Genomic DNA, 24,998 nt, shown 5'->3' on the forward strand with positions numbered 1-24,998 from the left:
GGTTCAACAGGAAACTGGACAAGTTTGTGTCAAGGACAAGAGATGCACTTGCTCAGGGGTCAGATGCTCTGACCGTTCCCTGGGATCAGTACAATCTGATCTATGCCTTCCCCCCGAGCCCGCTGCTGTCGCGGTTCCTGGGAAGGGTCAAGAGGGAGACGAAGTCGGTCCTTTTGGTGGCCTCGGCTTGGCCCAGGCGACCATGGTATGCAGAGATCATGAAGTTGGCAGTAGGCAGGCCATGGACCCTCCCTCTCCGGCCAGATCTGCTCTCACAGGGTCCAATCTACCATCCTGCTTTACGCAGTCTGAATTTGACGGTTTGGCTGCTGAGACGCACATTCTGAGAGACCGTGGCCTTTCGGGGCCAGTCCTTTCTACTCTGGTCAATGCCAGAAAGCCGGCCTCCAGGCGTATTTATTACAAGATCTGGAGGACATATGTTTCCTGGTGTGAACTCAGGAAGTGGCATCCTAGAAAGTATGTCATTAGCAGGATCTTGGCCTTTCTCCAGTCAGGCCTAGAAATGAATTTGGCCATAAGCACTATCAAAGTGCAGATTTCGGCCCTGTCGGTATTTTTTCAAAAACCACTTGCATCACATTCCCTGGTACGGGCTTTTATCCAGGGGGCCATGCGGACAAAGCCGCCAGTTAAACCTCCGGTATGCCCATGGGATCTGAATTTGGTTCTCTCGGCCTTACAGGGGCAACCTTTTGAACCTTTGCATCTAGCTTCTTTAGCTCTCCTGACTAAAAAGCTGGTCTTCTTAGTAGCCATATCCACGGCTAGAAGAGTATCAGAGTTGGCAGCTCTTTCCAGTAAAGAGCCGTATTTAATTATCCATAAGGACCGGGTGGTTATGCGCCCCAACAGGTCCTTTCTACCTAAGGTGGTTTCGGGTTTCCATTTGAATCAGGATGTAATCCTACCATCCTTTTTTCCGGACCCTCAGTCCACAGAGGAAGAGTCTTTTCACACTTTGGATGTGGTTAGAGCAATCAGGGTTTATCTTCAGGCAACTTCTGAGATAAGGAAAACTGATTGTTTATTTATTCTGCCGGAAGGCCCCAGAAAGGGTCAGGCAGCGTCAAAATCCACCCTCTCAAGGTAACTTGTCTGTTATTTCTCAGGCCTATGACTTAAAGGGGAAGATTCCTCCTTTTCAGGTGAAAGCGCACTCTACTAGGGCTGTCAGTGCTTCTTGGGCAGTGCATCACCAGGCCTCCCTGGCTCAGATCTGTAAGGCTGCGACTTGGTCATCAGTCCATACATTCACCAGATTCTATCAGGTGGATGTCAGAGGGCAAGAGGATATCGCCTTCGGGCGTAGTGTACTGCAGGCTGCAGTTTAGGTCCTCAGGTCCCTGGCGGTCTATGATTATGATCTGTGTCTCCCTCCCCTCAATCTGAGCATTGCTATGGGACATCCCACTATGTAATGAAGCTCCTGTGTCCCGTGATGTATGATCAAGAAAATGGGATTTTTATATACAGCTTACCTGTAAAATCCTTTTCTTGAGAGTACATCACGGGACACAGTGCTCCCGCCCCTCTTGGGTTTTACGTGGTTTCTTATTGCTTTGCTACAAAACTGAGGTGCCTCCCAGATGGGAGGGGTTATATAGGGGAGGAATTCTCCTTAATTAGGGTCAACCAGTGTCCAATCACCAGAGGTGCCTATATAACCCACTATGTAATGAAGCTCCTGTGTCCCGTGATGTACTCTCAAGAAAAGGATTTTACAGGTAAGCTGTATATAAAAATCCCATTTTCCATACAGTATTTGCTGCTAAAAAAAACCCTGGGGAAACTCTTCCATTTTCTATATACTTTTGGGGTGTGCAGCCTGGTTGACTCTCATATATGTCTCTTCCCATTTTCTTCATCAATAGTTAGGAAACTGTAGCCCACTGAATAGGTCACCTCTCGGTTCTCTCCCAGACTCAGCTAAGTCCAGTTGTTGAAAAGGAATTCCAGGTATGGATATTTTATATGGTTACTTTAATCTTGCTTGGACCATTGTAACTATCAATATGCCATTCTTGGCTAATGCTCCTGGAAGCTGGAAAATCACCGCTACTCCAGTGATTTCCACTAGATTCTGGGTCCTGTGCTGAGTGGCTGGTCAGCTGTATTCTGAACACAGGATGTTGCCCACTCAGCACAGATGCCATTCAGAGAATGCTTTGAATTTTCTGAATAAATGCAAAGCATTCTCTGATTGGATGATGTGGATAAGTGGGGCAGGGCGGTGATGTCCTTCTCTCTACTTCATCCAATCAGAGAACAATTTGCATTCATTCAGAAAATGAAAAGCACTCTCTGGTTGGTGCCCTTATCAAGCCACTTACCATCCTGTTTTCACAAAGAATCAGGCCAGCTGCTCAGCACATGACCTGGAAGCAAGTGAAGATTACTGGAGTAGCAATGTCTACTTCAGTGATTTCCAGCTTCCAGGGGCATCATTCCACATCATTCCATCTTCTGCCATGTTACAACTAGAAACATAAATGTATTTTATTGGGATTTTATGTGATAAACCAACAGAAAGTGGAACATAATTGTGAAGTGAAAGGAAAATGATAAATGGTTTTCAACATTTTTTACAAATAAATATGTGAAAAGTGTGGCGTGCATTTGTATTCAGCCCCCCCCCCCCCAAACCAATAATTTGTAGAACCACCTTTTGCTGCAATTACAGCTGCAAGTCTTGTTGGGGAAGTCTCTACCAGCTTTGTACATCTAGAGAGTGAAATTTTTGCCCATTGTTCTTTGCAAAATAGCTCAAGCTTTGTCAGAGTGGGTGGAGAGCATCTGTGAACAGCAATTTTCAAGTCTTGCTACAGATTCTCAAATGGATTTAGGTCTGGACTTTGATGGGCCATTCTAACACATGAATATGCTTTGATCTAAACCATTCCATTGTAGCTCTGGCTGTATGTTTAGGGTTGTTGTCCTGCTGGAAGGTAAACCTCCACCCCAATCTCAAGTAGACGCTGACAGATTTTCTTCTAAGATTGCCCTGTATTTGGCTCCATCCATCTTCCCTGTCCCTGCTGAAGAAAAGCTTCCCCAAAACATGATGCTGCCCCCACCCTGTTTCACGATGAGGATGGTGTGTTCAGGGTGATGTACAGTGTTAGTTTTCCGCCACACATAGAGTTTTACTTTTAGGCCAAAAAGTTAGACTTTAGTCTCATCTGACCAGAGCACCTTCTTCCACATGTTTGCTGTGTCGCCCCCATATGGCTTCTTGAAAACTGCAAATGGGACTTCTTATGGCTTTCCTTCAACAATGGCTTTCTTCTTGCCACTGTTCCACAAAGGCCAGATCTGTGGATCACACGACTAATAGTTGTTCTGTGGACAGATTCTCCCACCTAAGCTGTGGATCTCTGCAGCTCCTCCAGAGTTAAGATGGGCCTCTTGGCTGCTTTTCTGATTATTGCTCTCCTTGCCCGGCCTGTCAGTTTAGGTGGACGGCCATGTCTTGGTAGGTTTTCAGTTGTACCATACTCAGTCAATCCATAATTTTCAGATGATGGATTGAACAGTGCTTCTTGAGATGTTCAAAGCTTGGGATATTTTTTTATAACCTAACCCTGCTTTAAACTTCTCCGCAACTTTATCTCTGACCTGTCTCGTGTGTTTCTTGGCCTTTATGATGCTGTTTGTTCACTAAGGTTCTCTAACAAACCTCTGAGGGCTTCACAGAGCAGCTGTATTTATACTGAGATTACATTACACACTAAATAGGTGATTTCCAAAGGCATCTGGTTGCACTAGATTTTAGTTAGGGGTGTCAGAGTAAAGGGGGCTGAATATAAATGCACACCACACTTTTCAAATATTTATTTGTAAAAAAATTTGAATTCATTATTTTCCTTCAACTTCACAATTATGTGCCACTTTGTGTTGGTCTACCACATAAAATACCAATAAATTACATTTACATTTTTGGTTGTAACATGACAAAATGTGGAAAATTTCAAGGGGTATGAATATTTAATCAAGGCACTGTACATAGTTACATTGGTCCAATCTGGATCAATGTAACTATGTAAAAATATACCATACCTGAAATTCATCTTAAAGTTTATGACACTGTGCAAAGCAGTAAAACTTAATTCGTCAATAATACTTTTTCTGCCTCTCCCAGTCCAAATGCAACTGTATAGGAATTTACATACAGTACATCAGTACAAAGACAGATTGAGAAACTATTTACAGCATGTATACATATTTTCTGTAAATATATAATCCGATTAAACAATTCTAAGTTTGATTTCCTTAAAGGGTCCTAACGATGCCTGCAAATATCTCTGCTAGTCCTCTACTCAATCACTGTGTTCCTTTGCAGCCCCTTTGAATTCAGTTGAGCACTAGACTCCATGGACAGCCTGGTACTCCAATCCAAGTAGGGTCCACAGGAACATTGGCATCAATTTAGAGACCAAAGCCTGCTTTACAAGGCTCAAATTTCCTACTACATTGTCCAAAATTCAAGTTGAGGAATATGTTGTAATTGTGAACTTACTCCTCGCTCCAGCATACTGTCGTGCTCTTCTCTGCTTCGGATTACGGGCAAGCACTTGCCACCCTGGGCAAAGATAAAGGTAATTAGTACAGTTTATTCCTCATCCCCTAGAGTTAATGAGCATTTAATATTTGCTGTGTTGGCGGCTTTAAAGCTGATATATACCCCAAACATTTTTTTTTCAGTTTTGGTTAGAGTATGGAAGGGCTGAAACGCCTCCTTTTTTATTTTTGCTGTCTATTCCCCAATGTGGGAATTGATGGAAAAAGAACAAAGAATTAAAGTAAAACTCTAGAGAGTGAGGGGAATTCTCTTCTTTACACAGTTGCCCCAAAACAAGTGTCCCCACTGGAAGATTTCAACTATGTTCCTGTTCTGGAGACAACTGTAAAATTTTGTATTTCCAATCATTTCTGGTGGCAATACCAACAGGACACTTGGATCCTCCCAGTAGGATGCAGACAACAATAACATTGTGACAGGGCTTCTAACCCTTCCTCACAGCTTTGGCTAAATATACACTATAAAAACAATTTCCTTGCAACTTTTTAACCTTTAATCTACATAACTACCCAAACTGCTTATAATACATACCATATTCCTGCTGTAGTTCTGTTAGAGAAGTTACAAATATCAATGAAAATTATTTGTTATTTACAGTTTCTGTTTAGCTGTAGAAGCAGTTCGCAGTCTACGCATGTTGTTCATTATTAAGCAGCGGCACTTATAAGTGCAACCATTGGAAACACTTCATGTTAGATGAGCTGGAAAACAGTTACTTGACCATTTAAACTAGCTGTAAATTCCACTTCATTTGATTACAATGTTCAGCTTTTTTTTTTCTATGCAACTTTCTCTATGGCTAGCTTTCTCTAACTGAACATCAAACGCCATGCAATATATCTCATTTCCCAGTTCCTGGGGTCTATTTATTATTTCTTTGGCTCAGCTAATGACAGTCAACTTGTTCCACAAAATGAGTTTGCAGGACACTTTTATGATTAAAGCTGAAATGGGTAGCGTGTGACATTTTTATAAAATTTAAACAAAAGACAGAAGAGTGCTTACTGTGAAGTATTTACCCCCTGCCTGCAGAAGCCATTTCCAAGTACCTCCTAATAACACACATTTTCCCTTCTACAAATATTTAGAACGCTCATGCGGTGATTACTAAATTTCCAATTTGGGCTTCCGTATTAACCCTGCTGATCCTGCTCACTCATTAGGAGGCTTTCTTTCCTCATTAATTAAATCATTTGTTTATAACCTTTGACCCACATGAAATCGAAAGAGCCTGGTCTGCAGCCACCCGCAGAACAAGCTAATCTATTCAAAAGTGGTTTGTAGTCTAACAAACGGTCTATTGTTTGTATTTATTGTCAGACCACAATGACATAAAATAACCTAAATAGATGTCCAGGTGCTATATTTAATTTGCCGGAAAAATGCATATAAAATTTTTTTTTTATCCAGGGCTGGATTTATACTTCCTGCCCTCCTGGGCAAATAGCAATATACTTCCACCTTCCTAACCTAGTGATTGGCTATCCACATTAAGAGGATCAGATGTTATACCCACACAGGCCACACCAAGGCTAGTGCCAGAGAGGCTAAAAGAGACAATTTGCCCCAATATGCCTACCCTTAAAGTAGAGTAGGGTGTACCGACATTCTTGTCTGCTAGTAGTTTGGTTCTAAAGATGGTCATACATGTTAAGATTTCTCTCACTCAGTCCCACAGGCTGAATGGGAGAAATCACCAGGTTCCCACAATCACACTTATACAGCATTGATGGGAGAATATTCAGAGAGGATCGGAACCCTACGAGGAAGTCACAGATCACGTGATGAAACGTAACAGGAGGCATTTTAACATATCCTTTACAGGTGTCCATTCTTAAAGTGGAAGTAAACTTGTTTTTTAATCAAATAGCTGACAGACAGGGTATTTATGACAGATGAGATCCTATTGGTCTCTTATGCCATAAATGCATCCTTCTGCTGTCATGTTCACTGAGCCATGCATGCACAGTTCAGCGAACATTTATGGCTCTGATTAGCCCCCGATCTGTGTCACAGTGATGTTACTCCCGTGCACATGTGCGGGGTGGCACCATCGCGGCCTGGCCTATCAAGTGGCCGAAGGCATGGGACCCGGAAGGAAGAGCAGGTGAAGATGGAAGTGTGGGGGGTGGCCATATTGGTCCCAGCGCTGCACTGTAGGACACCGCATGACAGGTAAATCTGCCATAATGTACTGTAATATGCTGTGCATATTAGTACATTATGGCATAACCCACCTGGGGGGCCTTAAAAAAAAAAAAATTATAGCGTACTCTACTTCTGCTTTAAGGGAACAATGTTTTTACTGTGAATTCCTGCTTGCTACCTTGTGCGTGGGATTTAAGTGCACTTTGTGAGTATCTTTTCAACATTTTAGTTAATAAATGGTTTTATTGAACGTATTACACTATGGATCGTCCTCTGTTTTTTCAGACTGCTGAATGACCAGCACCTAAAGGCATTGTTGAAGACCTGTTCCCATCTGCTTCTTGGAGGATTACTGTAATTTTGTACACCCAGGTGTCTGGGACAGCATTGGTTAACCTTATCACTGTGTAGGTCGACCATGGAGGTAAACAGCAGAGGAAACGTTTGGTTCATATACTTATGCTTGTTGTTTTTGGACACACGAGATCTTGATTTTGAGCACATTGAACATTGTATGTTGAACATTATCATGCTTTAATAATGCAGGATATTGCTTTATTAAGAAAATGTTTATTTATTTATATTTTTTGCACTATGTATGGTTAGCACATTGACATCAGTGTGCGTTTATAAGGGAATTATGACAGTGGTATTTTGAGGCACCTTTTAGGATATTTTTCCTTTATTTTCAATAATTTATAGAACAATTTCTTTATTATAGTAGTGTTGTGCTTTACTTTTTGTGTGTTTGATATTTTGGGTGCGAAAACGCATGACAGTATACAGCAGCAACCAAACACTTTATTTTTATATATATTTACATATAGCTTTTACACATGAGTAAGTCATTTTTTAAATATCACATATTTACACCCAAGTAGCGCTGTTATTTTATTGTAGTAGTTGGAGAATACGCAGGGCTGGCTATTGTATTCAGACAACTGATACCGAAATTGGCTGAAATTTGGATGAATCTTAACTTTACAGACTAAGTAAGCAAATAAATGAGTTTTGTGGTTGTGTGCCATGCCTGGCAGTCATGATACCCTAAGCAAGGCCTGTGTTGAAATCCAGCCGTGAATGTGATAGAGTTTGTACTAATAGAAGCAATGTGCAGGTATAAATAATGTTTATGTTAATAATTAATTTTTGGACATCTGACCTTGCACAGAAGTACTTCTTCTATAAAAAAAAAAAAATAGAATAAAGGGAGAGGGCAGGGGTTAAAAAAGGAAAAATACAAGCTTGGAGGTTGAACCAAGACCAAGGGATTAACACCACTGAGAAAGGAAAACACAGCTGAACCATACCTCACCCACCACTGAACTTTCAGTTAATTAATTCAAACTTAGCAAACCTACTTTGAGTTTACTTAAAGAGCACCTGATGTTTCCTAAAAACTTCTTAAGAGAGAACACAGCTTAAGTGCAGGTACCTATCTTGTAGTATCTGAAAATATGTACTGTATCTCTATAAACCTGTACATATCCTTGGATCTCATGCCCAGACTGTATATGAGGGGCTCATCTTTTGACCAAGTCAAGATTAAATTGGGACTTTATGGCAAATATAAAAAAATGGGCAAACAGGCAAGATTATTAATATAGAAAATACATGCTATGTCTCTTACACTTACCTGCCTGTCCACACCTGTACAGTAAGCTGCGCACATGCACCTTAGAAATACTGTATTTTAGCCCAAGTCAACTTCATTTTAAAGACTACAGGATGTATGGAAATGTCTCTTTTGTTGGCTGCATGCAGAACACACAGATGCTTCTGATGTTAGACATGGAGAGAATACATCTTGAATGGTGTACTGATCACTAGCAACCAATGCTCACTGTTGATTCCCAGTAGTACAGTATATGTACAGTATTTGCCTAAAGAAAAGATTAATTTTTGATTTTCCTGATGTCAACAAGAAAGAACAATGGCAATCATGGACATGGTGTAAAGAATTCCACCTCCCCATCCACAAAATGTGGAAAAAGTAAAGCGCTGTGAATACTTTCCGGGCTGCAATTTGGGAATAATGGACGTATAAAAATAATAATACATTTTTTTAATTATCACATAAAATTGATACATATACAACACATTGATTTATAAAAAGATATGGGACACAGTGGTTTGTCCTGAGAGATATACTTGAGTCATATACTTCCTGTGGGGCAATACTGAAAAAATGGCCACACTGAGGTGTATGTATTCCTCTTGGTTGTTCTCACAGTCCTCATAGATTAAAAAGAATTGCTTGCTCTACATGTTTCACGACCTGAACTGTTACTTCTTCAGGAGCTTGAATATTTCTAGTTAGAAAGGCATACTTTAATTAGAATACTGTACAAATTATAGGTATTAAGATACAAGTGTGCATGTGTATACAAAACGATACATGAACTCACCAATAATATAGTGCTTGAACAAAGAGTTTCAACGCTCACCTACGCCAGGGAGATCGTGACCGGAAACAGGCCCCTTCCAAAAGGAGGTGATAACCGGGGACACCGGTGCTGTGTGACAGCCAAAATTTAGGCACATGTGTCTGGATGTTGGAATATACAAGGTAACTGAATGTAGAGAATATTTAAATAAGTTTTAATAAGTGCTTCAATTGGAGTTTGGATAAACTATAATACTAGATCCCCTACTTACATATTGGTTGATATATAGCCAATGTTGTTCACATTGCTTTAAACCAAATACTTGCCAATCTATAGAAAAAAACATAGAGTTAGTCCTCCCAGGCTCAGTAACTAACAAAGCTCAAAGTACCTTAGTTCACTGATCCGGGACAGAAGGATTCAGTCATAGTAGTTTGTGCACAATCATACACAAACACCAAGAGTGTGCACACATCCTACATCGGCAAGCTTATACATCCACTTTCCTAAAGGGCAGAAGAGACAGCGATGCTGTGAGAACAGGGAGAATATATTCACACTGGAGCCAGAGTGGCTGCATAGCTAATACCAGAGCGTGGTTCATTATAAAGTACCTGGAATTGTGGTAGTTCCAGGTCCCCAGTGTGGGGCTGCCTATTTGCTGTTCCATGGGGTATAAAAACACAAAATGTATGTTTAAAAGTTGTCAGAGCCAGCGGTATATATACATGTAGCACTGGCTCCTGACGAATAGGTGCTATGGTTTTTTCAAAGTTAACTTTCCTGAAACCACAGTTAGGTTTTGGGGCTAATTTTCTAAATTTCTGGTTTCAGTAGCAGTCTAGCTGGGTTGCACTGAGTTCTCCTTTACCGCAGTTGTCGCTGTCACCGCCAGCAAGGTTGAGAACGCAGTCTAGCTGGGTGAATTGAATGCCACTGTTCTTTCGGAACCAGCCCAGTGGGAGTGTTCTCCTGCTGTGCATTCTGGAAGGTGGTATTTAAGGTACGGACATCACGTTCTCCGGGGTTCTTTTTCCAGAGAATATTTTCTACCTGTTTGGTTCTTGTCCTCCTGACTAGCCCCCAGGGCCCTCCTGGCCTGGGGTGAGGAACCATGCAGTTCAAGTCTCTGGGCTGGCTAGCCCGAGGCAGCGCAACTGCAGGGACAGGCCTGAATGGATTTCGGGGCCTATTGATCCAAAGGTGGTCCGGTGCCGTCTCATCCAAGGGAGAGGCCCAGCAACAGGATAAACCCCAGGGGAGGACTGTTCAGGAGTAGGCCGTGCACAAGGCTGGCTTCTCTGAAGGCGCCTGGATGCTTAGTTGAAGGACACCACATGGATCTACACTCATACGGTATCGCCAGATTGGTTGAGAGATACTGGTACTGAATGATAGCTCTTTAAATTTGTCTATGTCTCTCAGTAACGCTCAAATCTGTGGCAGAGACTTTTTCTCAAATACTCTACACTCAGGTCTGTGGCAGAGACTTTTCTCAAATATTCTACACTCAAGTCTATGGCAGAGACTTTCTCAAATATTCTACACTCAAGTCTGTGGCAGAGACTTTGCTTAGCACCCTACTGGCTGCTAGGCCTAGTGAGAGGAGGTCTATCCGGGGGTTGTAAAATCCAGCTGTGAAACAGTTGTTATTCTCTGGATTTTTCCTATAAGAGACTTTCAATTTTTGCAGTCTAAAGTACCTGAGCTTAATCCTATCCCTCTACCCTTGTCTAAAGACTCTGTTTCTGGTTCAAATAAATAACCCAAAAGAAGATTCAGTGTCAGTTTCCACATTTCTTTGGGCCATCTTCCACTGGAACCCCTAGACGGAGAAGAGGTCAAGAAGGTAATGGTAAGCCCAATAAAACCAGCAGCTCATTTTGGGGTCAGTGCTACAAACACATTCATGGTCTCTGTAGTTGAATGCACTGCCAGCCTAGACAACACACATCATATAGTGTTAGTGCTTAGCCCGGGGTCAATGCAGCCATCGCACAGGTCCCTCAAAGGAATAGATGCATTGTACAGGATGATGAATGTCAGGAAATAACTGTGCCATTGTGACATACCTTTCTCTCCACAGGCAGGCACATGCTTCTCCTAGCCCATTTTGTTTTTGCAAAGCTTTTGCAAATGTGGAAAAGAGGGATTAAAGAGGCACTTTATAGTACTAGCACAATAAAAACATGAGTTTTTAGGCAAAGACATGTCCATTGTTACTGCTGAACCCACCTTATCTAGGCTGATATTTATTTCAACAGAAGCAGCTGACTGACTGGGAAATGGAGATCTACAAAGTTTATTCTACTTGACATCATGGTTGGAACTCCTCACAGGAATGTCCACTGCTGACATAACGTGAAAACCATTGTAGCTTGACATTATCTCACTCATGTTCTTATAAAGTACATACATTTTACTATTGAAAAATACAAGTATTCACACATTTCAAAAGCATTTAGACTCATGCCACTTCTTAAACTTTTGAATGCAAATTTTTAAATCAAACTTCTTTGAAGCTGTCAAAGCCAAAACTGTTAACTTTTCATTTGTGGATATACTCTGGGGTATGCATGCATAGAGACTACTTTTCCTCTTGATCCTTTCTGCTGACAATCTTGAAATAGTCCTTTGAAGAGCACTCAGAGAATAACGCTGCTTTGATCTACTGTAAATTTTGATTTTAGTTCACATTTCTTCCGGAGTCTTTTTTTTTTTCTTTTTACCCATCTGCATGGTGAATTTGGTAGATCATGTGCTAGGACAACATCCAGACTGCTTTGCTGGGTGCACAGAAGTGGATTTTTGTAGAAGCTGTGCTACTTGGACAATGTGCCACTCATTCTTGAACTTTCAACACAGCAGAATATAGGGAAAGATTTTTTATTGCAATGATAATTATTATTTATACAGTCCTTTATCCCCATTAGAGATTTACAGAGTAAGTCATCCAAAAAAAGGAAGTGTTACTTCAGCACACGGCAGGTCCTTCAAGGCTGTATTAAGCTGAATATTAGGTCCTATTCTTCCAGTATCAATCCAGCAAAGTTATCTTGCTGGCAAAGAAGGAAAATTTTGAGTAGATTGCTGGCAGAGAAACTGATAATTAATCTATTGCAACTTTAAGACAAATAAGAGTTAGCAACATTGTTGCTTGGTAAAAATGCTATTTCCACTCTTACATTAATTATTATTATTATTATATAGCAGCAACAGTTTATGCAGCACTGAGGTCTGAGGATGCTGGATCTTCAGAGTTTAATGAGTGCAAGTGAAGCATCTAAAAGCCCCCCGACGTCTCAGTTAAAGTGGTTGTAAAGGCTAAAGGTTTTTTACCTTTATGCACAATGCATGAAGGTAAAAAACCTTCTCTGTGCAGCAGCCCCCCCAAAACTTACCTGAACCCCATCTCAAGCCTGCGAAGTGCATGAGAGCCTTCGATCTCCCAGGTTTCTCCCCTTTGGATGAGATAGCAGCCAATCGCTACTCCTCAATCACAGCCAGTAAGCCAATGAGAAGGGAAAGGGCTGAGCTGCGCTCTGGTGTGCATAGCAAGCTGCTTGCTTTGGGGGCACTAGGCAGGAGGAAGGGGCCTGGAGTGCCAGCGGGGGATCTGTGAATAGGAGGATCAGGGCTGCTCTGTGCAAAACCACTGCACAAAGCAGGAAAGTATAACATGTTTGTTTAAACAAAATGAACCTTTAATATCAATTTAAGAGTACTTTCCACGCAGAGAGTGCTATCAAATAGGAGGTTTAACAGCCCCCCTTGTGATAGCAATAAAGTAAAGTGAAAAAAATCTAAACAATGCAAAATAAAATATCATATTGTAAAAAAAAAAAAATGAAATCTTTTAAAGCCTCTGACCTCTCACACACACAAACATCTTGACAAACATATTTGGTATCACTATATTCCACTCTGTCTCGCTTTAGGTTTTTCAGAAAACCTGAAGATTTTATTGTGTTTTTGTGCACTAAAATTTTACAAAAAACATTTAGATTTTATATACATTTGTGCTAATATCATGCAACATACAAAATTGCACCTACCGTGTTTTTATTCTAGGGGAAGTCAGGGGCAATGTCTCCAAACGGAGGTGAAATCCCAGCTTTATGGTTCTCACCAGATGTCCTCATTGAAACGCAAAAAAAAACTTTTTTACTTTTCCAGTGACAGCCACAACATTTAGAATTTCCCCTTAGTTCATGCGTGATATAATGTGGGTGCATAGCGTGTCTCTTCTGCAATAGAAAGCTGTCTGCTCACTGTTTTTTAAAAGTTAAGTTGAGTTCTGCTTTGCTTTTAACAAACCGGTGGTAATAACATGGGCATAGCAACAGATTCTAAAAGTGGTGGTAATAAGAAGTACCTGAATCTGGTGCGTGTGTCTGAAAGGCTTTCCTAAATTAAGCTCTGCATAGGTCATTTTAAAGGGATCATACTGGTAAAAAAAAAAGCTGTTGTAACTGTTTCAGTGAATTTCTCTATGTTTTTAAACTGTTGATTTATATTGGCTAGTAGTCTTTTTTTTTTTTTACAAGATTTCTTTTACAAATAAACATTTAACTATATAAAAGTGTGCATAGCTAACGAGACAGCAAAGCAGAACCTGCATATATATTCATCTCCCCTTGTCTGATTAGATCTTCTACTAAGCTGTCTGGCAAAGAAGTCATTTCTCTGCTGACTTATTGGGATTGATTTACTTGAAGTAGTAGAGGCTGTTCATTTAGCACTGCCATGGTCTCCTTTGATATTGATAACCCGTTTAATGATATTCTCTTTGGCCCCTATGGGGTTAAATTGGGTTTATACTGATGATCTCTTGTCTTGATATCTGGTTAATTTAAGTTAATGATGATTTCTTCTGTGTGGCTGTAAACAATGGAGAAGACCACAGCAGCACTTTAGAGGTAAGAAGGCATTTAGCGTGATGGAGGATAGTACAGATTAGCTTGGGGGTTTTGGCGATAGTTTAGGTAAAGGCACAGCTGTACTTAAAGGTGTATGTCGTATCAATATATAAAAAAAAAGGATATCTCTTTATCTCATTAAAGCAGAGTTCCACCTAGGGTTGCCACCTCATCCCTTTAAAATCAAACACATATTAATTTCACAGGTTCTGTGGCTGATTAAGGTTTTTAATTAAAATCACTTGGTTTATCTGTATTAAATTAGCCTCAGAAACTGTGTAATTCAGATGTGTTCGGGTTTAAAGGGATGAGGTGGCAACCATGGTTCCACCCAAAAGTGGAACTTCTACTCATTTGTCTCCTCCCCCCTCTGGTGCCACATTTGGCACCTTTTGGGGGGGAGCGGATACCTGTCTTTGACAGGTATCCTGTGTCCACTTCCGGGAGCCATGGATACGGCGCATTTCATCACCACTTGGCTCCCTCTTCCTCCCTCCTCCTTCCCCTGCTGCCGGGTAAGTAGAAGAGAGGAGGGAAGCCTTGCAAATGCGCAATAGGGTTCCCGATGTGAAGCCGTAAGGCTACACACCAGGTTTCCTTACCCGCAATGGCAATGGCAGCACCCAACAGGTCATGGAAAGATCAGCTGTGGTGACGACCTCGCTGGACTCCAGGACAGGTAAGTGTCCTATTATTAAAAGCCAGCAGCTGTAGTATGTGGAGCTGCTGGCTTTTAATTTTGTAGTAGTGGGTGGACCTCCGCTTTAAGTATATCTCTGCTATACAGGCATGGGAAAAAGTACACCCCATGGACATTGTTATATACTGTATATCAATCCACTTGTTCTTTTTGAGCCATTCTTTTGCGGATTTACTAGTGTGCTTTGGGTCCATAGCATGTTGTTATCCATTTCTGGTTCAATTTCAGCTTTTTTACAGAGAGCTTTGCATGCTCATTATGCACACTTTAGCAGAATGAAGCAGCAACAAACCATAAAATTTCTACCGCCATGCTTCGCAGTCGGTATGAGGTTCCTCCCCTGAAATACTGCCTTTGGTTTACGCCAAACATGTTTATTATTACTGTTGCCAAACAACACTATCAGCTTGATATCAACTATATGTTCAAAGACAAACTGTAGTGTTGCTCAGATGCTATTTTAGGAAAGGAAATGCTTTTTCTTGGCACACCTTAAATTGGTGCTGTTCACGTCCCAGTTGCAGATGCACATGCATGACATCAATTTTTGTAAGACTTACCTGAAAATCCTTTGATTAAATTTTGCGGTTCTTGGAGACTTTTTTTAGTATAAAACAGTCAGCTCATGGGTAAAATTTGCTGGGTCAGCAAGTACTGGTCTGGTTAGCCTTTAAAAACTACCACACGTAAATTATTTTGATTATAGTTGGATGATTAATTTCAAATAATTTGTCTGCCTTTTGAAAACCTTTGCCAGACTCATGGACATGCACAGCCTTCTTTCTGGTGGCCTTAGTGAGCTTTCTTGTACTTGACATGATAGGTCCCACTTGCATACTCCCTGAGGAGGAACAGTCTGAGTAGAGTGTTTTGAAGGAGACCAATCAGAAGCTGGCTTTCTTGACACCCATATATGTGGGATTAGTGCAGTAGATATCCATGTGATAAGGGATCTAGTCATTTGGTAAGCAGTGCAATTTTTTGTGGTGGCGGTGAAAGATTGGCTTTTTGCATCTTATTTGGACTGGTTTTCTTTTAGCAGAATTCACAATGGATTTTGGGACTTTATTTAGTCTGTATGCTTATATTTATATATGTTATATATTGTTTATTTGTGCACTGTAGTCACATTTAAAGTGATAGCATTATATCTTTGCATTTTGTATTTTTGGTATACTCTATTCGAAGTGGGTTATTACTGTTTGATAAAAATAGTATGTGTCACAGCTGAAGCTATCTGAAACAAAATCATGAAAAGACCCTCCCCCCAGTATACTGTATTAAATTGATGTAAACACACACACGTGAACAGCGTGAACTGGATGGACTGATGTATTCAACCTTACCATCTATGTAACTATAAAAAATGTTGGCATTGGTACATGCCCCCTTGGCAGTGCTCAGCTTCCCATGCCTTTTCATTTTACAGTAGTTGCCTGTTGGCTCTAAAAATGGGCAGAATTTAAGAACAAGATTCACCCCCTTATAGACTTCAGTGGGATTCATCAGTTAAAGGTTGTCAAATTTTGATGCGCGTCTACTGATGGTTTATTGATTAACCCCTTCTCGACACTGCTTTCAGGACCGTTAAGAATGTCTAGATGCTGGGAGGCGGAGGTGGGCATTCGGGACATGTGACCACTATGATTGGCTGTGACAGCGGTCACGTGATCGAAACGCTCTCAATCGCAAGTATGCATCGTGAGGTTTCCCATCCAAACCGGTGACTGCACTCTCAGCACAGTTTTGTGTTTACATAAGACCACATATATGCTGCCTCTCAGTGTTAATACCTACCCAGCAAGAAGGCTGCATATATTTATACGGCCAATGGGAAAAGGTTTAAAATGCTGCAAGTACACAAAATACCTATTGCTCTGCCATAAATCCAGTGTTCTCCTAAGTTCCTGTGTGAGCTGACAACACAGTGCTTTCTCTGCACTGAAATCCCAACAGCATGATCAGCCCTGCCTGTTAGATGATGGAACTCTGCCTATTCCCCATCCTTTTTTTTAGGTGATAGCGTTTTACGCTTGATGTCCGCTGAAGCATGGGTAAGCAGCCTTGCTCTTTCCCCACTTTTTTCCCCACTCTTTCCTCACTTTTACTTTTAAAGATTTTTTTTAAATATGATGCTGTATGATAACTTTTTATTTTTCTATGTGCCGATTATCACTTTACCCTCTTGATCTTATCACAGATAACCTCCTGATGAAGCGGCTTATGTCCGCGAAACTATTTGAGGAAAATTATATCTGTGATCAACTGCTTCATTGTGAACACCTACTGGTGACATATTGTGTATAGCTATGATGTTTTATCTGTAAACGATGAATGAATATAATTCGTGCAGGCTGGCGATCAACACTAGGCTGGTAAATCTCACCCCAGTAAAGCAATGCTAAAAAATTGGCCTTGTGTACATGGTATGTATATTACTAAACTCCAATTATAGTCACCTATGTCTTTATGGATAATACATCTCATTATACTTATTACTCTTATATACTCTCTTTGTTGTTCAGACACACACTGATGCTGTCTTACACTATGCTGGTGTTATAGGCTATTTATATACCTTCCCAGTTGAGATCTTGTTACCACAGCAGCTTTTGGACATCATTGGCCTAATACTTGTATTACCTGCAAAAAGTGGCTTACCTGACACCAGGCACAGCTTTATATATTGTGGCAATTGTGCACACTATTAAATTTGCACCCCCTGCTGGTTCTTATTGGTATCAATGCTTGGCTGGTATGTATTATACATCTTATGTATTATCATGTATGACTCTCTTGCAAGCTCTTTGCATGTTCTGATATATATTATGTTGTACTAATTCAACTACAATTATACTTTTAGACTATGTACACACGAGATAAAATATATGCCTAGGAAAAAGGACGGTCGGTCCGAAACATGTCGGCATTTTTCTCCAAAGATACTTAAGTCGCAAGTTTATTGTTTATACCATTAATAGTTGGTTCAGCAACCTTTTATGTACTGCCACCATATGTTCTTTTATCATTCATGTATGTAATATAATTGTTTGATTAATAAATTTACTGTATCATACTTCTTTACGGTCTGGTATATTTAAACAATCCTAGGGGTACTGGCTGTGCCATGTGCACGAGGCCAATTTTTTAGCATATCTGTAAACGATTAATTGTTTTTTGGCATCAATTAAATCTTTTGTAATTTTTATATATTTATTTGTTATATTATTTTTATTGTACCGCGATAGTCCAACTGCCCCCCCATTTTTCGTGGTAGCCTGGTTGGGGATCAGGCTCCCAATTTCTATATTATTCCCCATCCTTGTTTATCCCTTCCTACATACATACGAATCGAAGAATGACAGATAACCAAATACTTTCTTCCACAGTTTGGAATAATAACCATATATCCCCATAAATGATCATTCACTTCTGTTTATAGTGAGCTCAATCAGACACAGTCATGGATGGGCATTCATCTGTGCTCTGAGAAATGAAACAGGTCAGCATATAACATTATCTAGGGTCTTCATAGAGATCTGTAAACTATATAGTGACATCAGTCTACTTGGTTCTTTAGCGGCAATGTCAGGTGTTGCCTATCTCAAGATTTTATTGTTTTTGCATACTGAAAAAAAAAGCTGAACAATAAATTTAGGCAGCTGCACCACACTGCATTGCTCATTGACTTAGCATTTGTGAACTGAGCCATTCACCTACCTGCAAAAGCCCTAATATTATTACAATTGCAGTGTGTTACAACTTTTGAAAACTTTTCATTATAATAGGAAGAATAACCAACATTCCTTTTCATGATAGGGTTTCTTGTAAAAATGTTAGTATATAATTATTGGTGCTAAACATCCCAGAAAAGTGTAATATATAGTTAAACATACTTTGCAATCATCACAATGCAGCACTGGTGCTAACATAATTTATTTCTGTTACAAATCTAAGAATATTACTTTAGCTCTTCTCTCCTAGATTGATTGAATAGCTTTATTCTAAGTACTGTGAAGATCTGTTGCCTAGCAACAAGGCATTTTAGACCAACCCATTTTTACCAGTTTTTTTTTAAGAAAGCTACCTTAGAAATGATTTCTGGGACAGGTTCTCTTTTTCATTTTTTTTAAATAGGAGTTAAATATTCTTGGTGTTCTCAAGGACAGTCTGTAAGGACTATTATTATCATGTCATCTTGGAAACTAATTTCAAGGTTCTCTTATACTTTATTTCCAAAATTGTATTCTATTTTCTGTCTAATGTTCATGAATGGCAATGACAGTTTCCATCTGAAATGCAAAAGAATTGCATTCCAGAATGAAACCACCTAACAACTGACCATAGTAATGAAACAGCCAGTCAGGGCACCTGTTGTTCTGAGAAAACGGTTCTAAACGTCATTTTGTGCAATGCGCATGCATGTGCCAGGCTTGCTCACAATGCCTGTGATTGCGCTGTTGTTAGACAGAGCAGATCACAGGCAAAATCAGAATAGCAAAACAGAAATGCAGATGCGGTGAACTGTTTACAAGCAGTAGACAATGGCTGTGGTCAATGGCCACCCCTCACCTTCCTTTCACAATGGTTCTGTCTATGTAAAAGGAATGAGGATTGTTGCTGATTGTGTCTATCCAACACTTAAAAATCTAGTGGATTACATTTAAACTGGAGCTATACCCACCTGTTCCCTAGTGCTTCAATGTTCACATTTTCAGCCTAGCAGTTTCTGGGTACCGATCCCCAGCTGTTTCCATTGGCCACGCTGAGAGGGCATCCAGGCATGTGCAGGAGTTAGGTCATCCCGCATTGCAAAAATCCTTACACTGAGCTGTTAATGCGTAGCTCAGTGTATAGCTTGGACAAGCAGGTAAGTAACTTTAATGCAGAAGAGACTTGCTATGTCTCTTCTGATTTAAAAATATTGCCTGTTTGCAATTTCATTTTTTTAGGTAAAGTTCTACTTTAAAGGAGAAGTACAGCCAAAGCTTGTTTGGCTGTACTTCTCCTGTGGATCACAGGAGTGCAGTTCGTTCTGCACTCTTGTGACCCATTTTCAGCAGACAGCTGGCTGAAGTCACAGAGCAGGTCCAGGCTGGGGCTCAGATCGCGACAATATGGTTGGGATCCACCCACAACCCTTAACCGGCACTTGACTCAGCCTCCAGCCTCTCAGTGAGCTGCTGAGCACCTGAGCCAGCCGCTCCCACCACCTCCACAGCCCAGCTCCACTGAGCATGGGGGGCAGAGAAGAGAGCCTGTGACTAACAGTTCCCAGCGCTTTGCTCCTGCAGCTCTGAGATCCGAACGATCAGTGGTCTTTGATCGCTCAGTTCTCATTCTTAGATGTGGTGGCAGTGCTGTGTTTTGGCCTAGGCCCAGGGCGGCACTTTGCGGTGAGCCGCCCCCCACATGAGGAAAGGCCCCCCGACCCATCTTCTAGAGTCCCGCGGCCTCCTTCCGCACATATGCAGACCCCGGCGTCTGAGCACTTGCTGTAGGGGCGCCGACACTTCATGGTTTCAGCTGGGGAGAAGATGCAGTGAAAGAAAGCTGCGTAGAGGAGGGTAGGCGAAGCATTAGGCTCCATCAGTCACCTTACATGCAGCCAGTCATCGGCCACTTATGAGGGCGTGAGTCTGCCCCCCCTCAGTCAAGTACGCCCATACACACCATGCTATTGACCATCAAAAGCTGCCACTGTGTCATGAAATGCTGCCGCTGTGCCCATTAAACGCTGCCACACTGCCATCATACGCTGCCAGTGTGCCCATCATATGCTGCCAGTGTGCCCATCAAATTTTAAAACTTTCTACTTTTCCAGTTCTACATATGGGGTGCGGGAGCCAGGGGAGGAGAAAGAACACCTACCTTGTCCTCCTGGCCAGCTTAGCTCCGAATATGATCAATTCCTCCACACTGCTGCTGCTAGTTTTACTTAACCCCACTCCACTCCGCGCCACGGTCAGACTCCTACCGAGGCCTCTATTCCTCCAAGTCCGATCACGCTTGCTTGCAGGCAGCATAGCAAGGGGCAGGGCCAGAGCGTCAGTGGAGCTCAAGGCCCCGCCCACCAGTGGCCCGCTCCTTGATCAAATAAAAAGCAGAACTGGCACTGCGTGTGTGTGCTGCTCATGCCAGCTGTCCGATGACTGTCTGTGACATACAGTGGGGATTTTCAGCTCCGATTTGTGGACAGCACATGCGGCGTGGGCCCTGCACCACTGCCGCCCCGAGGCCTGGCCTTGGTGGCCTTGTGGGAAATCCGGCCCTGGCCACAGCATTCTACATTGCTCTGACAAATTTCTCTTCTTCTGTTACACTGACCTTTCTCCTCCAGAACAGTTATGTGTCCCCGGTCACAGAATGCTGCTCTACTCTCCCCTGCTTGACTGCTAATTCCTCTGCTTGACCTTCATTACATCCAGGTCCTGTGTTCCCCAGTCACATCATCCAGATGTCTCCTTAGAGATGAAGATCCTTATCTTTAGCTCCTTCCCAACGTTTCCTCCATCCCTCCTCCGCGTTCACTGCAACCCCACGCGGGGACACGTGGAACAGCACCTCAAACATCCATTCTGTCTTTCTGCTCCACAGAACTCCTCCCTGGAAGCATGTGACCCCAGCTTATATGGGAAGCCTGCCCCCTGCCAATACCAAGAGATAATTGGTCAGGGATCCTCACATGAGCTGCCTGCCACTCAGGTCTCAGGTCCCACTTCTCTTCCAGAACAATCCATCTGAAAGCAGAGAAGGCATCTCTGAGCCACTGTTGATAATGCCGTGGCTTAATATAATAGCCAACTTAGTTAGTCTGTTGGACCTTCATGCCCCACTTAAAACAAGAACTGTTACCTTCACTCGCTCAGCTCCGGGGTTTACAGATGAGCTTCGCAAGATGAAGGCAGTGGGGCGGGTCCTTGAGCGGCGCTTTTGAGCCTCTGGCCTCACTGTTCACAAGCAAATTCATCGGGAGCATCAATATTTATATGCATAGTCCCTTAAGGAGGCAAGGTCACAGTTTTATTCTAATGTTAAACGAAATAGTCCAGGAAATTCCAAGCAACTCTTTTCAACTATAAATCAACTGCTTAAGCCTAACTGTCTGCCACTTACTGTTAATTCAGAAGAGCAGTGCAATAAATTTATGGATTTCTTTATATCCAAAATTGACCGCATTCGTTCTGCTTTGTCTGGTCCTCCCATTCAAATTGTCCCTCCAATTTGCATTGTGTCCCAACCATTAAATTGTCTCCCAGGGGTGTCAATGGAAGAGGTGAAAATCATTGTTAGGAAGATGAAACCCTCCACCTGTTCCTTGGACTCTATTCCAACTCCACTGGTAAAAACTCATATTTCAGTCTTAAGTCCCCTGATTACTGTTATTATAAATCATTCTCGCCAAACTGGTCATGTTTCCTCAGTTTTAAAAAGTGCTATTATTAGACCTCTGCTTAAAAAATCCACCCTTGATCCGGAAGTCCTTTCTAATTATAGGCCCATTTCTAACCTTCCCTTTAGTACTTGAGAAAGCCGTTGCAAGTCATCTTCAGGATCATCTTAAGCATAACAACCTTTTTGAAAAATTTTAATCTGGCTTTCGTTTTGCTCATAGTATGGAGACTGCTCTTGTTAGAGTTACAAATGGCCTTCTTATGTCATCTGATGCTGGCTCTCCTTCTTTCCTTATCCTATTGGATTTGTCGGCTGCTTTCGACACTGTCGATCATGGCCTTCTTTTAGATCGGCTCTGTTATAATGCTGGACTAAATGACTTGGCCCTTAGCCGGTTTGAATCATATATTACAAATAGGACAGAACAAATTTCACTGGGTCACTTTAAATCCAAGCCGCATATGGTAACTTGCAGTGTCGCCCAGGGGTCAGTTCTTGGCCCAATTTTGTTCATTCTCTATCTCATTCCTCTGGGCCAAATTATCAGCCGTTATAACATCTCATTTCACCGTTATGCTGATGAAACACAGCTATACATAAAAGCAGCAGCAGAAACACCGTCTGTGCAGTCACCCCTTTCAGTACTCACCGCCTGTCTAGAGGAGATAAAAGTATGGATGGAACAACATTTTTTGCAATTGAATAGTTCCAAAACTGAAGTTATTATGATTGGTACGACTCATCAGATTAAATCATCATTGATAACCAGTATTGTTTTTTCAGGTTCTAAAATCCCTGTCTCGTCCATAGTCACTAATCTTGGTGTAAAAATGGACTCTCAACTCCCTTTTGAAGCACATATAAATAATTCATGTAAGACCTCTTTTTACCATCTCCGTAATATCCCTAAACTTCGTCCTATTCTTTCCCTTTCTGATGCTGAAAGGTTGGTTCATGCCTTTGTCTCCTCTAGACTGGATTATTGGAACGCACTTCTCATTGGGATTCAGAGAAAGAGTCTACAGAGGCTTCAGTATATTCAAAACTCTGCGGCTAGGATCCTGATGAGAGTGCGAAAGAATGAGCATATTACTCCGATTCTTAAATCACTTCATTGGCTCCCGGTCTCTGCTAGGATTGAGTATAAGGTTTCTCTTCTTACACACCAATGCATATATGGACATTCCCCACCTTATCTTAACCACTTTCAGACCGGACCATTTTGCTGGTAAATGACCAGAGGTCTTTTTACAATTTGGCACTGCGCTGCTTTAACTGGTAATTGCGCGGTCATGCAATGTTGTACCCAAACAAAATTTGCGTCCTTTTCTTCCCACAAATAGAGCTTTCTTTTGATGGTATTTGATTGCCTCTGCGATTTTTATTTTTTGCGATATAAACGTAAAAAGACCGAAAATTTTGAAAAAAAATGATATTTTCTACTTTTTGTTATTAGAAAAATCCAATAAACTCAATTTTAGTCATACATTTAGGCCAAAATGTATTCAGCCACATGTCTTTGGTAAAAAAAAAAGTCAATAATTGTATTTTTTTGCACAAAGTTGTCACTAAATGATATATTGCTCACACATGCTATGGGCATATGTGAAATGACACCCCAAAATAAATTCTGCTGCTTCTCCTGAGTACGGGGATACCACATATGTGGGACTTTTTGGGAGCCTAGCCGCGTACGGGGCCCCGAAAACCAAGCACCGCCTTCAGGCTTTCTAAGGGCGTAAATTTTTGATTTCACTTCTCACTACCTATTACAGTTTTGAAGGCCATAAAATGCCAAGATGGCACAAAACCCCCACAAATGACCCCATTTTAGAAAGTAGACACCCCAAACTATTTGCTGAGAGGCATTTTGAGTCCATGGAATATTTTATATTTTGCCACAAGTTGCGGGAAAATTACAAACTTTAATTTTTTTATTTTTTTTTCACAAAGTTGTCACTAAATGATATATTGCTCACACATGCTATGGGCATATGTGAAATGCCACCCCAAAATAAATTCTGCTGCTTCTCCTGAGTACGGGGATACCACATATGTGGGACTTTTTGGGAGCCTAGCCGCGTACGGGGCCCCGAAAACCAAGAACCGCCTTCAGGTTTTCTAAGGGCGTAAATATTTGACTTCACTTCTCACTACCTATTACAGTTTTGAAGGCCATAAAATGCCAAGATGGCACAAAACCCCCACAAATGACCCCATTTTAGAAAGTAGACACCCCAAACTATTTGCTGAGAGGCATTTTGAGTCCATGGAATATTTTATATTTTGCCACAAGTTGCGGGAAAATTACAAACTTTAATTTTTTTATTTTTTTTTCACAAAGTTGTCACTAAATGATATATTGCTCACACATGCTATGGGCATATGTGAAATGCCACCCCAAAATAAATTCTGCTGCTTCTCCTGAGTACGGGGATACCACATATGTGGGACTTTTTGGGAGCCTAGCCGCGTACGGGGCCCCGAAAACCAAGAACCGCCTTCAGGTTTTCTAAGGGCGTAAATATTTGACTTCACTTCTCACTACCTATTACAGTTTTGAAGGCCATAAAATGCCAAGATGGCACAAAACCCCCACAAATGACCCCATTTTAGAAAGTAGACACCCCAAACTATTTGCTGAGAGGCATTTTGAGTCCATGGAATATTTTATATTTTGCCACAAGTTGCGGGAAAATTACAAACTTTAATTTTTTTATTTTTTTTTCACAAAGTTGTCACTAAATGATATATTGCTCACACATGCTATGGGCATATGTGAAATGCCACCCCAAAATAAATTCTGCTGCTTCTCCTGAGTACGGGGATACCACATATGTGGGACT

Source organism: Lithobates pipiens, unplaced genomic scaffold (genome assembly GCF_037356315.1).
Source record: "Lithobates pipiens isolate NorthernLeopardFrog02 unplaced genomic scaffold, aLitPip1_a1.2 Scaffold_18, whole genome shotgun sequence".
NCBI lineage: Eukaryota > Metazoa > Chordata > Amphibia > Anura > Ranidae > Lithobates > Lithobates pipiens.